We start from the raw sequence: 14,463 nt of genomic DNA, 5'->3' as shown, positions 1-14,463 counted from the left end.
TTCATAGACTCTATTTAAATCCCATGGTCAGAGGAAAAAAAAAAGTAATAAATACAATTTTGAATAAATTTCATTTTTTTCTCTATTAATTACTAAAAGACTTGACGAATTTTCTCACCCTAACAGATGCAAGTCTATCTGAATATTTCTGGATTTGGGATACCCAACCAGCTGTTGCAAATAATCAGTTATTTACTTGGTTACTCAGTTCTGCTAGTTGTTTCGTATGCAATTTTTTTAATGTGTGGCTGATTGCCATGCAATCAGCATGACACAAGTGGAAATTTAACAAACACCACTTCAAAGCAAACTCTTTCTGGAGAATATTTAAGCATAGCAACCTTAATATTTGATATTTACCAATACTGTAATTATGTCAGTATAATTCCACTCTTGTACATTTACAGAACATGATCATCAAAAAGACTTCACTTTAGATTTTAATTAAACATCTGTTAGCAAATGTACCTGCTAGTAAATGACATCTTTTCCTGCTTCTCAGTTAGAAGAACACTGCAGAAGTGACGGAAAATTAAATGTTGTCGCACATAGGCTTCCTGCCCAAGAGAAGATGATGGAAAGATGAACAGTGTGCATCTGTAAGAGGAGGGGAACCAGTGAGTCACTTTCTTCTGTCTTACGTAGGAAGTTTCTTTATTCTATGTAAAAAGTACTTTTTGTCATGAAGTTATTTTATAGGCACTGTAACTATCAAGAAGATGCCACATAAGATTCTCAACTTCCATCAAAACACAGAAGTTCAAGAACTGTTACCCCTAGGGGTGACAGAGAAAAGCTTGAGCCATGATCACAGGTCATTAAAAGTGTAACTCCAGATCAGTTTATCATCCTATTTCAAAACACTCAATTCAGTTCAGGATAGAACCCATGCATAAATACGTTTGTTTAAGATGCTAGAAGACATATACATGGTGATCAGAGACATTCCGAGGAAGAAGTTAACATGCTATTTTTGCCTGAAATTAGAAGCAAGAGAAAATGCAACAAGGCGACCTTATTTATTTCTCTCTACCATTCAATCCCAAGAAAAGAAAGTGCAATAACTGCATATTAGAGATGAAACATCCAGGTTTCTTGGGATTGCATGACAAGTACAATGATGACTAGCTGGATGGTCTAGGTGGCTCTGTGAGGCCATTTCCAGCCCCCACGCTTTGACTCTGTGGTTAACTTGAGCACCTCTTTAATGTCTAGCTGCAAAGAATGTGTTACAGATAGCAAGGATAACTAGGCAGTTGAGCTTCACTTTGATGCTCATTCATTTCAAAGATAAGGTTGTTCTCTACGATATCATTAGAAAAAAATAGTACAGAAGATGCAGAACAGCCACAGATGAATTTCTGTATTGGCAACAGTGCACACATGAATTCACAGGACAGTGTGAATTCATTCCTGCTCTGTCTTCTCAATACCATAAGTGAGATTCCACAAAAAAAAAGTATGAAAAGAAAATTATTTTGACATTTCAGAACAGCAGAACTTGGCTTATAATCAAAGTTTCCTACAGTATCACTGGGTTTCTCATTTTCTTATACTTTCTGATCTCTGCAAACAATGATCAACTCAGAAATCAAGGCACCCTCAGCTTAAGGGTAAGACGTAACACATGCTACTTCGCTGCTCTCTCCTGAAAAGTAAAAACTAAACACAGTTGGCATTGTGAAAGGAGAAAAGAGAAGAAAAGGTGCTTAATTATAAAAACAACTTTAGAAGGTCTTCAGAGTGACAGAAATAAGTTTGTACCAGCTGGCACAACTCCACTGAATGGTGTTTTACTTCTCTAAAAATCTAATCCTATGATTCAGGGGAAAGCAGCCTGAAGTATAATGCCAGCCTGGACTCCACCTCATAGGAAACAATTGGATGAAAGCCAGCCACATTGCAACTGTGCTGAATTAAACTGTTTAAAACAGATTTTTTTGCAAGCTTTCAAATTTCTCTGGAAAACCTTAGGAAAAACAGTGCTGCACTTGCTCATTTGCAAGGAAAGAAAATCTAAACATAACTACTTTTTATATCTGAGATTAAAACCATCTGTATTTTGTGTCCATGTCTTGTTTTCCTAAATTTCAGACAACCTGTAACAACACTAGGAGTTATGACTTGCTCCACTGCTGTGGTTTAACCCCAGCAGGTGGCTCAGCACCACCCAGTTGCTCATTCATTCTCCCCAGGTGGGATGGGGAGAGAATCAGAAAGGTGAAAGCACAAGAAATCATGAACTGATGTAAAGACACTTCACTTAGTAAAGCAAAAGCTGTGCATGTAAGCAAAGCAAAATAAGGAATTTATTTGCTGCTTTATATCAGCAGGCAGGTGTTCAGCCTCTTCCAGGAAAGCAACATACTCATCACATGTAGCGGTTTCTTGGGAAGATGAATGCATCTCTCCCAACATCTCTCCTTTACTCCTTCTTTAACCCAATTTTTATTGCTCAGCAGGGTGCCATATGGTATGGGACATCCCTTTGGCCAGCCTAGGTCAGCTGTCCTGGTTCTATCCCCTCTCAGCTTTTAGCATCTCCCCCCCCCCCCCCCCGGCAAGTACTCACTGGTGGGGTAGCATGAGAATCTGAAATATCCTTGGCGCTGTGCAGCACTGCTCAGCAACTACAAAAATTCATGTGTTATCACCACTATTTTCATCAGGAATCCAAAACAGTGCGATACAAGACTCCGCAAGGAAAATTATCCCAGACGAAACCATGACATTTATTCATAAATGATGGACAGGTAAATGATTATCAAAGTCAACATATTCCATTAAAGTGTGCATCTTGTAAACCTACACTATGTCCCACAATATTGCAGTTAATAGAAGTTTCAAAATACACATCCTCCAGAGTGCCATAAACTCTAGGGATTTTCTCTATATATTCCACAATGATGTTATACTTTCTGAATATACAACTGCACACACTACATGCTGAAAACCAAAAAGCTGCAGTCCTTAATAAAAATATTATTAGATTACCTTTAACATAGCATATCAAATAAGATTGCTCTTCTTGTTAGTCTAGTTAAAACTTCTCCTTTCTAGTTATTTGAGGCTACCGGATAGTTTCCAGTTCACCAGGGACACTCAAGGCAAGTCTGAAGGTAAACCGAGTCAGATACCAGATAGCGATCACCCTTCTGGCACTTACATGACTTAGATTTCTAAAGATGCTCATCCAGCATTTAAGTGGCTTAACAAAAAGCCTAGAGACAACATGCAAGACTTGATCACAACATCTAAAATCTTTGTTTACTTGTTTAAGTAGATCTAGGCTTTTTGATGTACCTATACAGTGCATAGCTTCAATGTTTAAATCCTGGCTATCTTATGAAATTGCCTGCTGTATATATCTCAGATTTTCACAGCTGAGGTTTTTTCCATACGCTTTCATGACTGCTCATATCTCCCTAGGTCCAGCTGCTTCCCTCACAGGTGGTGTTTGTGGTCCAGCACGCTCCTCTTTTATTTAAAAGTCTCCCCAGCAGAGACTGTGAAATGAGGCACCCAAGTCGGGTTATAAATCACTACCTCTCCTCCCAACTCTGAAAAGAATGTACCCGATACTTTCAGGACTAGGCTTTCGATCTTTCGCACACACTCTGACACTTTAATGTCTAGGTCAACCCCCCCAGTCCACTTTAAAACAAGGCTATGTACATTTACATTTTATCTTCCCTTTGTAAATAAAGGAGTTACTGCCACTCTGACAGCAAGAGACTATCAACTGCTTCTTACTAAAACTTCCAGCCAGATAAAACTAATACAGAAAAGTCAAATATTTTCAGCTAACCAGTAGACTCACTCATGATTATGTTCCCATGACTGAAACCTACCCAGCAACATCAATATGATAATTTATGAATGAAAATGTCACTTCAGCTTCATACAGCTCCCTGATAAAAATGCTGTGAACACCGGAATTCCATCTTGCTACCTGGCTAAATTCATATCCTTTTTATGGAACTTTGAAATATGGCCCTGGAGTATGACTATTCTTTTTGCAAATTACAAAATAAGGATCAATTACCAAATATCTCACATTTGTTCCATGTTGGTTTCCGGATACTGAAACTACAAGTGACATAGATGAACCTCCTAATACAATAAAACTAGCTGTGCTTGGCAAGCGAATGATTCACGACAATATGCATCTTCACTTTATCTAGCAAAATAGCTCTATAAGGTAACTGTTTTTCCCCTACTGGACACAGGCACATTTATCTCTAAATATTGTGATGTGGGGCTGACATTTCATTTAATCATGCTACCTTGTTGCACCCTGTAATGTGCCGCAACAGAAAGATGCACTGGAGTGACAAGCTGTCACCTCTAATAAAAATATATAGAAATGGATGTGCTCTCAGTTGAGGAGGCAAACTGTTAGTTCATCCAGAGGTGTGCAAGCAGAAGGCAGTGCTGAAAACATACCCTACATCACAGATGGGGAATTTGAGATGGTGAGTGATATAATGATTTGCAAAAGTTAATTTACCTCTTCAGTGCAGAGCTTAGGTCCCAAGCCAGATCTTCCTACCTTCCCCCAGACTGAACCATTTAATAGGTTCTACATTTAGTAATGACGAAAAGATTAAAAAAAAAATCATATTCAGAATTAAGCTTTGCTTGTGAATTAACTGCAGTTTGCTCAACTGTTTTCTTAGCAAAATCAGTCCAATTATTCCCTTTCTGATCTGCCTATAACATTGTGGCCAGATTGAGAAGGGTCTCAAACAGGGAGAGATACATTAGCAGGGCTTGAAAGAGGGTCAGTCTGTCTGAAAGAACCATGGTGAATAGCATCTTACAAATGATTTTCATGGACTTTCTTGCATCTACTCGCAAAATGAAACAAATGTATTTTAACAACTAGGGAAGAACAGTAATCTCATGCTAACAAGGTCCTGCCATGTCTAAACATAAAACACATTACTTACAGGAAGAAACCATTTTGAAATATATTTATGAGACACACTGGTGTAGTGGTGCAGCAAGGCTCTGGCACAGCAGAATTCCAAGACCTGTGCATTGAAATCAGTAACAGTGTAGCTACAACAGCTTGATCATGGTCTGCGTTTGTGTAGTATACTGCATTACAGTTTGTTCCCGTGTTCTTTGAATAACAAGAAATCAAGACAGATTCTTGACACCTAGTCACTGTAGGAGGGTCTCCTTTAAAAGCACAAGGTATGTCAGATAGATTTACTGCAGCAGCATGAGAAAAAAAGATATCAAGGGGCCTTTTATTCCCCCCCTTAATGCTTACTGCTGCTTCCCACCTCCTGTAATCAAGCCTGCATCTCTCTCTCCATCCATGTGTTTGCTGAGAAACATAGTTTCACTTTCACACATTTTCCTTCTTTGACTTCTTCATCAGCTACTAGTTCTTTTGACCTTTAACTGTGCAGGTCTTGAGACTGACAACAGTAAAAATTGTATTTCTTTATTCCGTTACTCACACGTAGCCAGATGTTTATTCCTGTGGTGTATTTTCTATCAAAAATGACAGTTCATCAAAAGTAAAGTCTTTTGTGAAAATTATAATTGAAACAAAAATTGAAAAAAGTTCAAATAGGTAAAAACATTTCATTTTGATCTTTGTGGAACAAAACATTCTAATTCTCTATTTTGAAATTATTTTTAATCTCATTACTTTCTTTACTTGTTATTTATAAATTAATACAAAGAAAAACTTCCCCAAATGAAGTGAAATATATAGGTTTTTCAACCTTAATGCAGGACTTGAGGAACAGCTGAGTTAACAGAATTTACAGAAGAAAAGGCATTTCAAAATTATGAAACGTAGCTAAAGACGTGGCCTCCTGTGCAGTTGTTATGAAAAGGAAAAAGACATAGCAGTAAGATTTCAGGAAGTGCGCTATGATTCTCTAAGCTAAAAATTGAAGGCTATTTAACATCGAATTTGCTAAGGGCTACCACACAGCAAGATAATTGTACATCCTTTCAACCATTAATAAAGTTGGAATAATTCTAACAAATGCTTACATGCTGAAGAATAATGTTAGTATTTAATTAAATGTTCATCTCCCTCTTAGTTTTGAAAAACAATTTTTCCTCAAGTCTCACAAAGTATGAAGAGAAAAGGCAGTGAAAACACATGAGAAAACTTCTCTCAAGTCCATGAATTAAATATCATCTATGCCAAAATTTGACACACAGGTTGACAGACTTAAAAAAAGAAAATTTACACATCAAGGCATAGAGAACACCAGCTTACTAATTTAGCTAGAAATCTAGAAAAAAAACCTAAAGAAACCAAGCACCCTGTTTTTAAAAAGGAATTACTGATTAGCCACATAGATACAAAAATCTAAGCTTATGTAAAACATTGACATAGTGTTTGTAAAACTCTTCAGCTTGAATACTAGATTTTAGATTTTTGAGTCTACGCCATTTTTGGGGAACAGTGGACTATAATGGGAATGATGACAAAACCTATGTACCAGAGAAACAGAGTTCTGAAAAGACTAATAGTTTGGGGCATGAAAACATGTCTTATCTTTGGATGTGTTGAAAACAAGTATTGAGAAAGAGCAACCTTCTCTACTGCATTTGAGGTAGAGAATTCAGAATTTGGTTAGTGCAGAATTGCTACTGTTTTCAAAACTGGAACGACAATCCACTCATATTTCAAGGAGTAACACAAATTAATTTCTAAAGAAGAAAAATTCTAATGAAATTAGAAGTGCAGAAAGAAAGGTCCACAGACTTTGGAATATAGAATGCAAGCAACCGATACTTCTATTCAAGATGAAACACTGCTACATGCCAACCTGATACAAGTACTGGAAAGGTAGGAATTCTCTGAATTTCTGAGCTATGAGGGAAATGCACAGAGATTTATGCTTTTCATATCCATGTAACTGAGCTTTCACAATGATTTCACTGCAATTCAATGCTCCCTTTTTTGTTTTCTTCAATCAAGTTGAAACCATCAGTAAATTAGGAAAAAAAAATGGGAGAAGAGTGGCTCCTACTTTCAAGTAAATCTGCTTTATTTTCCCTCCTGCTAGTTTCAGTTTTCTTCTTCATTGTTCCCCTTCTTTCATCCTTTCTCTTCTTTTATTTTTCATCTTTCTTCTTTCTCTAATTCTTCCCCTTCTTCTCACTTTGCGCTTCTCACTGCTCGTCTTTCCAACCCCTACCCTCTTATTCTTTTCTCTTTAATCTTTTAGGTACTTCAATCATTACACAAGTCTGTGAAAAAGAAACTTTTACCAGATTTAATTACCTGAGCTAGCATCAAATAGACACTAGTGAACTTTGCAACTTGCTGATATCCTAAAAGTAGACCCTTGCTTGAGACCCAGGTAGGACATACACAGTCAGAATTAAAGGCCCAACAAGACTGACAGCAAGACAAACGTTTTGCTTCACTCAAAGACTCTGCTGATGCTTCCCCAGTGAAGAAGTGACTTTGGCACAAGTCTCCCAGAAGTAAACATGCTGATAGGACTTCAAAGACAAAGCAGCTGATATCTTGAAAATATTGATGTATTTTGTAATAAGACATGTTGTGATGTGCTGAGACCTAATCCAATTCCATTATCTTTGAGAGTTCATTTTACTCTAAATGTGAAATGCATAGGCAGAATAATGCCAAATATCTCCAATTAAATAGGAATTCTGATAAAATTCAGCACTGCCTAATTATCTGATGAATTACAGCTGTGACTGATGATGCTCCACAGCAGGCAGCTGAGAGCCCATATTATCACAGAAGTCAGTAGCAGAGGCCTGGACAACAGTGTTTGTAATTCATAACCACAGCCTATTATTTAGGATAAAGCTTTCCCCTCTAAAGAGAAGATAACGACAAGTGCATTTAGCCATGAAGAAGGCAGACAGCCTGCATAAGGAATCCTCTTGGTCCAATTTATTTTTAAGAAAGAATAAGAGCTACATTTTTAAAATCAATTATTAAAATGAAATTACCATGAGGGAAAGAAACAGAATGAAATTCTAGTCCAAATGAAGCCAGTGGCTGTTGCGATAAATAGGACCAAGATTCATCTCCATAACCTCAATTTCTGTTTATAGCACAGAAAGCCGGCTTTCACCAAGCTAGGAACATTTAGCTATTCCAACCCTGCTGTTTATTATCATTGTATCGCTCTCCTATCAGCACATCTTTTTTCACCTTTATGGACCTCTGCCTGTAGCGAGACCATTTTGTTTCCCCCTGCTAGCTAATTTCCAGTTAGCCATTTGTGTAGGACTGACAGATCTGTGAAAAAGCATTCTGCCAAACAGAAGTAGATCGTGTGTCACAGAACATTTTTGTGCACATTTTTTTGGATGCATTGTCTATACAGAAGGAAGCTCTCAGATGCGCTTCTTCAAAGATAACACTGCTGGGTTTTGTTGTGTGAAAGAAAAGAGGAAAGAGAACTAAGGGAGCCTCTAACTCAGCCAGCCAGCATGCTCTCAGTTTGCTGGTTAAGGAGACAAGCAATCACTTTCTTTTCAACTGCTCATTAGAAATAAGGTGAGATAGCAAGTGCTGATCTTAAAGGCCTGATCTTAAGCCTGCAATTGAGTCAACTGACCACTGGACAAACAAGCCTAGAAACACAACAGAAGAAAAAGAACTTAAGAGTATTTTCCATATCCCAGTTACTGCTGTTGCAGCAAAAGCTCTCGTCCACTGGGCTAAAAATCAGGGTGTTTTTTTTTTGTTATTATATATATATATATATTTTTTTTTTTTACATTTTCTTTCACCCTGTTGATCTTTCCCAAGTGTCTCATATTTCAAGAGCTGTCACCCATGGTAGCCTTGCCCAGCTTTCCCAGTTTTTCTCTTCCCTTTTTATTTTTATTTTTATTTTTATTTTTTATTCAGTTGGAAAGCAACTGACATGAGAAACAAACAGAACCCATCACTACTGAAGGATGAAGTATCAGCATGCCAATGAAATTCCACGGAAAATTAGTTACAGTCCCAGAATTTGAAGGACTTGGCATAATTCTTTTTTTGTGTACAGTCCATCAGTGTTTTTGTTGCATGCTGACTTCCTATTTGTCTTTGAATAGATCAAGAGGTTATGGCAGGGCAGACAAACCTTTTTGTACTCTGCAGTTCTTGGACCACGTACCTCCCTCTCAGATCTCATCTCTTTAGGTAGAAAGAGGATGTCCCTTCTGCCCTTGCTAGTCTACATCATGATTATGTTCTGGAAGGGAAAAATTAAGAGCATCTTCTACTAGGTCCCTCTAGTAAAAATTAGGCGCACACAAAAAGCTCCTTGGCATCTTGTGTAGTTTGGTCTACACCAAAAATGCTTTTTACTACAACTAGACCGCAAACTCTCCTTCTGTCGGTGCCATTTACAGTTGCAGAACAAAGCTTAGATACAGATATTCGGGAGTAAAATAAGGCAAGCAAATAAAATAAAGAGTAAAATATCAATTAAAAAATGCTTCTTTGAATTTAGAGCTGTGACACTTCAGGACTTCTGGTAGAATATGATTATTAAACAAATAGAAGAATCACCTCATAGCCAGCACCCTTTAGCCTACAAAATTTCGTAACAGCATGCTCTAGATTCACGATAATTTCTTGAGGTGTGTTTGGACTTTTGCTCCAACATTACTGCTACCACAGGAATCACAATTCCCTTTCTAAATGTTAATGACTAAGTGTAAAGACTCACTGCTACTCATCAGCCTGGTCTACAAAGCACAGTGAGTTTCCAGCAGGCAGTGGGTGCAGCAGTTTGTCTGGGGGCTTCATGAAATGGAACACAGAAAGAAACTGAGTGGTTGCTTTGGGTCTTTTGTGTCCCTTTATCATGGGGGGCTTGGGGAAACCAGAGCTGAAGAACTGCAACAAACTTGAGCAATCTCCTGGGCAGGTGAACAGCCCCTAGAAGATACTTTGTCAGAAGTCTTCCCCTTACTAAAAGGTACAAGTGCCAGAATGACAACAAATCCAATTCCTGGGCAGGAAGAGGAAACAAAGAATCCATCAAGCCTGGGTTTGTTGAATGACATAAACATGACTTTGATCTTAGAAGCTTCTGAAACAGATCAATACACAGTGTGTAAGATGGGCACTTTCACAGATCTCCTTATCTTCTCCAACAGGATGCATTTCCTTTGCTCTTTCCACTTATTCTAGTGACTACTTCATAGTCACTATCATATATCATATCCTCATCCCCAGCACTGAATTATAGCTGAAGCAGTAGGTATTTTCATTACAATAAATATTATGCTTCTTTTGCTGTGCCTATCACTTTGAAAAATAAAGATGCCTAACTGTATCTCAAAGAAGCACAGAAAGTTATTCTTACTTTACATATTTTAACAAGTACATTCAAATTTAATCTAATTCCCATTTGGATATCACATAGGTAAGAAATTATTTTTTCATGCTCTGCTACAATTATAAAGGGAAAAAAATCATCTTTCAGTACCTCATTTTTCTGCTTTGCATTTCTTCTGCAACATTTGAATAATATATTATTATTGTACTATTATACTCTGCTCCAGTCTCTACTGAATCCAGCCTGCCTAAAACCAAAACTGGTTAAAATCTTAGGATCATTTAAGTTGGAAAAGACCTTCAAGATCATCCACTGCAAGCATTAACCTTGCGCTGCCAAGTTTACCGCTAAGCTTCATCCTAAGCACCACATCTACACATCTTTCAAATACCTCCACGGTTGAAGACTCAACCACTTCCCTGGGCAGTCAGATACAACACTTCAGAATCCTTTCGATGAAGAAATTTTTCCCGATATCCAACCTAAACCTGTCTTGGTGCAACTTGAGGCCATTTTCTCTTATCCTGTTGTTTGTTCCTTAGGAAATGAAACGGACTCCTGCCTTGCTACAGTCACCTCTGAGATAATTGTAGAGAGTGATAAATTAACCCTGATAGTCCTAAAGAAGGTTAAATAATGCCAGTTCCCTCAGCTGCTTCTCATAAGATTTGTTCTTTAAGACCCTTCACCAACCTTGTTGACCTTCATTGGGCACACTCCAGCACCTAAATGACATTCTCATAGTGAGGGAACCCAAACTGATCACAGCAGTCAACATGTAGCCTCACCAGAGCTAAGTACATGGAGACGATCACTTCTCGAGCACTGCTGGCCACACTATTTCTGATACAAGCCAGGATACTGTTGGCCTTCTTGGCCACTTGGGTACACTGCTGGCTCACGTTCAACCAGCTGTAGACCAACACCTTCAGGTTCTTTTCCTCCAGGCAGCTTTCCTGCAACTCTTCCCCCAGCCTATAGCATGGGGTTGTTGTGACTGAAATTCAGGACCTGGCACTTGGTCTTGTTGAACTTCACACAGCCGAGCTCAGCCCCGCAGTGCAGCCTATCCAGATCTCTCTGCAGAGCCTTCCTCCCCTCATACAGATCAACACTCCCACCTAAGTTAGTGCGCCTGCAAACTGACTAAAGATGCACTCAGTCTCCTCATCCTGATCACTGATGAAGATATTAGAAAACTGGCCCCAGTACAGAGCCCTGCAGGACACTACTTGTGACCAAACTCCAACCAGATTTGATTCTGTTCACCACCACTCTTTGGGTCCAGCCACCTAGCCAGCTTTTCATAAAAGGAAGCATATGCCTACCCAAGTCTTGAGCAGTGATACTCTCCAGGAGAATGCGGTGGGAAGCACAGTCAAAAGCTTTACTAAAGTCTAGGTAGACAGCATCTACAGCTTTTCCCTCATCCACTTAAGCAAGACACTGTGTCACAGGAGATCAAGACCTGCTCTTCGTAAACCCTCTTCATTCACCTGGTTGTCCCATATGTGCTACACGATGGCACACAGGAGTTTCAGCTCTCTCAGCCTTCCCACATAGGAGAGATGTTCCTCAGACATTTTAACAGTCCTTCGTTGGGCTCTGTCCAGTATATCTGTCTCCTGTGTACTGTGGAGTCCAGAATGGGACACAGCAATACAAGGTGCGTACTCACCAGTACTAAGTAGAGTAAGGATTATATAGCAGAGGGGAAGCAAAATACAATATTTTTTAGCCTAAGTTAGATTAAAAGGAAGGTTCTGTTTGTAATGTAAACTTCATAACTTTACATTTAAGAACAGAGGACTTTTTGTTTGGCTTCCAGCAACTGGAGGAAAGCTACTGCTTCTTCCAGCAAAAACCAGAACATTTGAATCAAACACTCCTCCCCACACTCCATGTTGAATGAGAAAGTCATTATTCATTAAAAATAACTTTTTAAGTCACTGAAGCACAGTTTCAAAGATATCTGGTTAAGGTACCAAAAACATCTGCAAGCCAGCCACTATACTCATGTAAATCTACACTGTGCTGCTGGTTTCACTGGAATGAAGAAGGCTGATGCCAGTTGAGAAACCGGCGGACTTTTATTTGCTGGCATCTGCACGATTGTTGTCCAACTTCACTAGCAAAAAGAGAAAGAGAAAACAGCAGGAAGTGAGAATATTTTGCTCAGCTGGCTTAATGTATCCCTGCCAACAGCTTCAGTCATCAAAATAGCATGACACGTGGTAACACAGGGGAATGCACTTCTATCCTGACATTACACAAGCTAACAGTGATAATGGTCTCAAACTCGTTGGTATTTCAGAACTACTATTTCTGGCTCAACAGATACAATCGACGGAAACAAGACTTGCACACTTTGTGTTGACAAATCTCCAAATCCAGGACACAATGATTTAGTCCCAGCACTTCTGCTCAGCAATGAAATTTGTGACGCTTCACCCCTCTATCAGTAACAGTGCTTCAAAATATGCTCTTTGCATATATATGCATGTCCCAGTCATAATTTTCTTCTCTATCTCAAGTCATTCTAGTAAGTTTTCATACATTTTGTTCTAACCCCAAACCTGCACTTCAATCAGTAGATTGTACATCATCCGAAATTATGCTTTATTCCCCCAATGATATAGCGAATGCAAAAGCCTAAGTAAAATCCTTGTTTCTGTTTAATTCAACTCATGGCAGCAGTCTGCAAAAAAAGCGCTTCTAGAAGGGCTGCCCTTGTTTTGCAGCTGTGCAATAAACTTAATCATTCCAGAAGATACCATGTGCTTGTGACCATCAGCAAGTTAGCCTATTTTCCCACTTTTTCCTGAACTAATGCTGTTTGATGAAAATAGATTTATTATCTGACATGCTCAATGAAAAAGAAGAAAATATTTTCAAGCAAAGAAACCTTATTTCAGGCTTAGTTTATCTAGGAGTTTGAATTAGGTCTAAACCTAGTGTTCACAGTGATGACAGGTGCCGCCTGACTTTACTAAGGATCACTTCATAGTGGTCTGCATGAATTAAATTTGTATCTGATAGCGGTTAGTAAAGATCATTAAAATAGGTCTAAAAAAAAAGATCCAAAGAGCAATTCTGAAATGCTCGCATCTATTTCTTCATTCTCATTACAATATGGAAAGAAAAAACCACCAGCAGCTCTTTTAATCTCCACCTCCTGACTTCCCATCATCAGCATGCCCTCCAAAATCAAAATTTAGACATCACCCATTCGACCCTGCAAATTGGGTTTTTAAAAAAAGGTTTTCTTTATCACTGCTTTCAGGATTTTGTGCCTTGAGGGAGCACTTAGATTAAGCTTTAAAAGCTCTCTCTCCAGAACAAAATGAAAATATTGCTTGATTTAAAAATCAAATAAAAATAAATGCAATTTGCAAGAAGTCATCTGACCTTATTTCTGGACTTCACAGTCATGTGGTAGGGGGAAATAACTTTTCAGCATGACAGACATGCAAATTACAAAAACTTCCGAGGCATCACTAGGTCAGAAGATAAAGTGTTTTTGTCATATGCAACAGCCTATCCACAACCACAGAAAATATAACTGCAGAGTACACAAAGAAGCTCCAGCTTGTGATTGTTGAGATGGATGCTGCACACTGACCCATCCCTGGGTTCTCTGAAGCAATCAGGATTGGCTTAAAACACCACAAACTGATAGAGATGACCCTGGTCATCATGTGCAGGCTGGACTGGTCTGAAGGCACTTTTGCAAAGGTTTCTATCAACATCCAGGGCTTAATTCGGGAACTAATGCAAGACGTTTTATTTTGGCACTAAACTCTATTTTCAAGATTTTGGTTTCAAAAAGCATGCTTTTTTCCATTGTAGAGCAATTTTTGTTTTAACTGAGGTACTGAAAATCTTTTTTGTTCGGATCAAACAAAGCTTTCCAGATCAATATAAATTTTTTATCATTGTTCTTTCACTTCATTCCAAGTCCCCCAAGAATAACTTTTTCAGTTCTAGTAAAACTCCTCCCTCCTACTTTTTTATTTTTCTTGTTAGCTTGTTTGTTTTTAATAGTTATTATTCTGACATTGAACAACAACAACAAAAAGGCCATTATCCACTGAGCTTGTCTGCATTTTCACACTTCCGCTTTCTCTTCACAGCCTCAATTCATTTACCATATCAT

The 14,463-nt window shown here is 38.4% G+C and overlaps 1 long non-coding RNA gene across 1 annotated transcript in view; it reads right to left on the bottom strand.

Annotated features, from left to right (window-relative positions):
- LOC110397339 overlaps positions 1 to 14,463 on the bottom strand; it is a 246,945-nt gene that overhangs the window by 158,167 nt on the left and 74,315 nt on the right. The window contains exon 2 of the long non-coding RNA XR_002437713.1: positions 469 to 597. This is a non-coding gene — a long non-coding RNA (uncharacterized LOC110397339). The remainder of the gene's footprint in view (positions 1 to 468; positions 598 to 14,463) is intronic.

This window comes from Numida meleagris, chromosome 4 (genome assembly GCF_002078875.1).
Source record: "Numida meleagris isolate 19003 breed g44 Domestic line chromosome 4, NumMel1.0, whole genome shotgun sequence".
NCBI classification, from domain to species: domain Eukaryota; kingdom Metazoa; phylum Chordata; class Aves; order Galliformes; family Numididae; genus Numida; species Numida meleagris.
The sequence above is the reverse complement of the archived record's forward strand: the minus strand, read 5'-3'. Positions and strand labels throughout refer to the sequence as shown.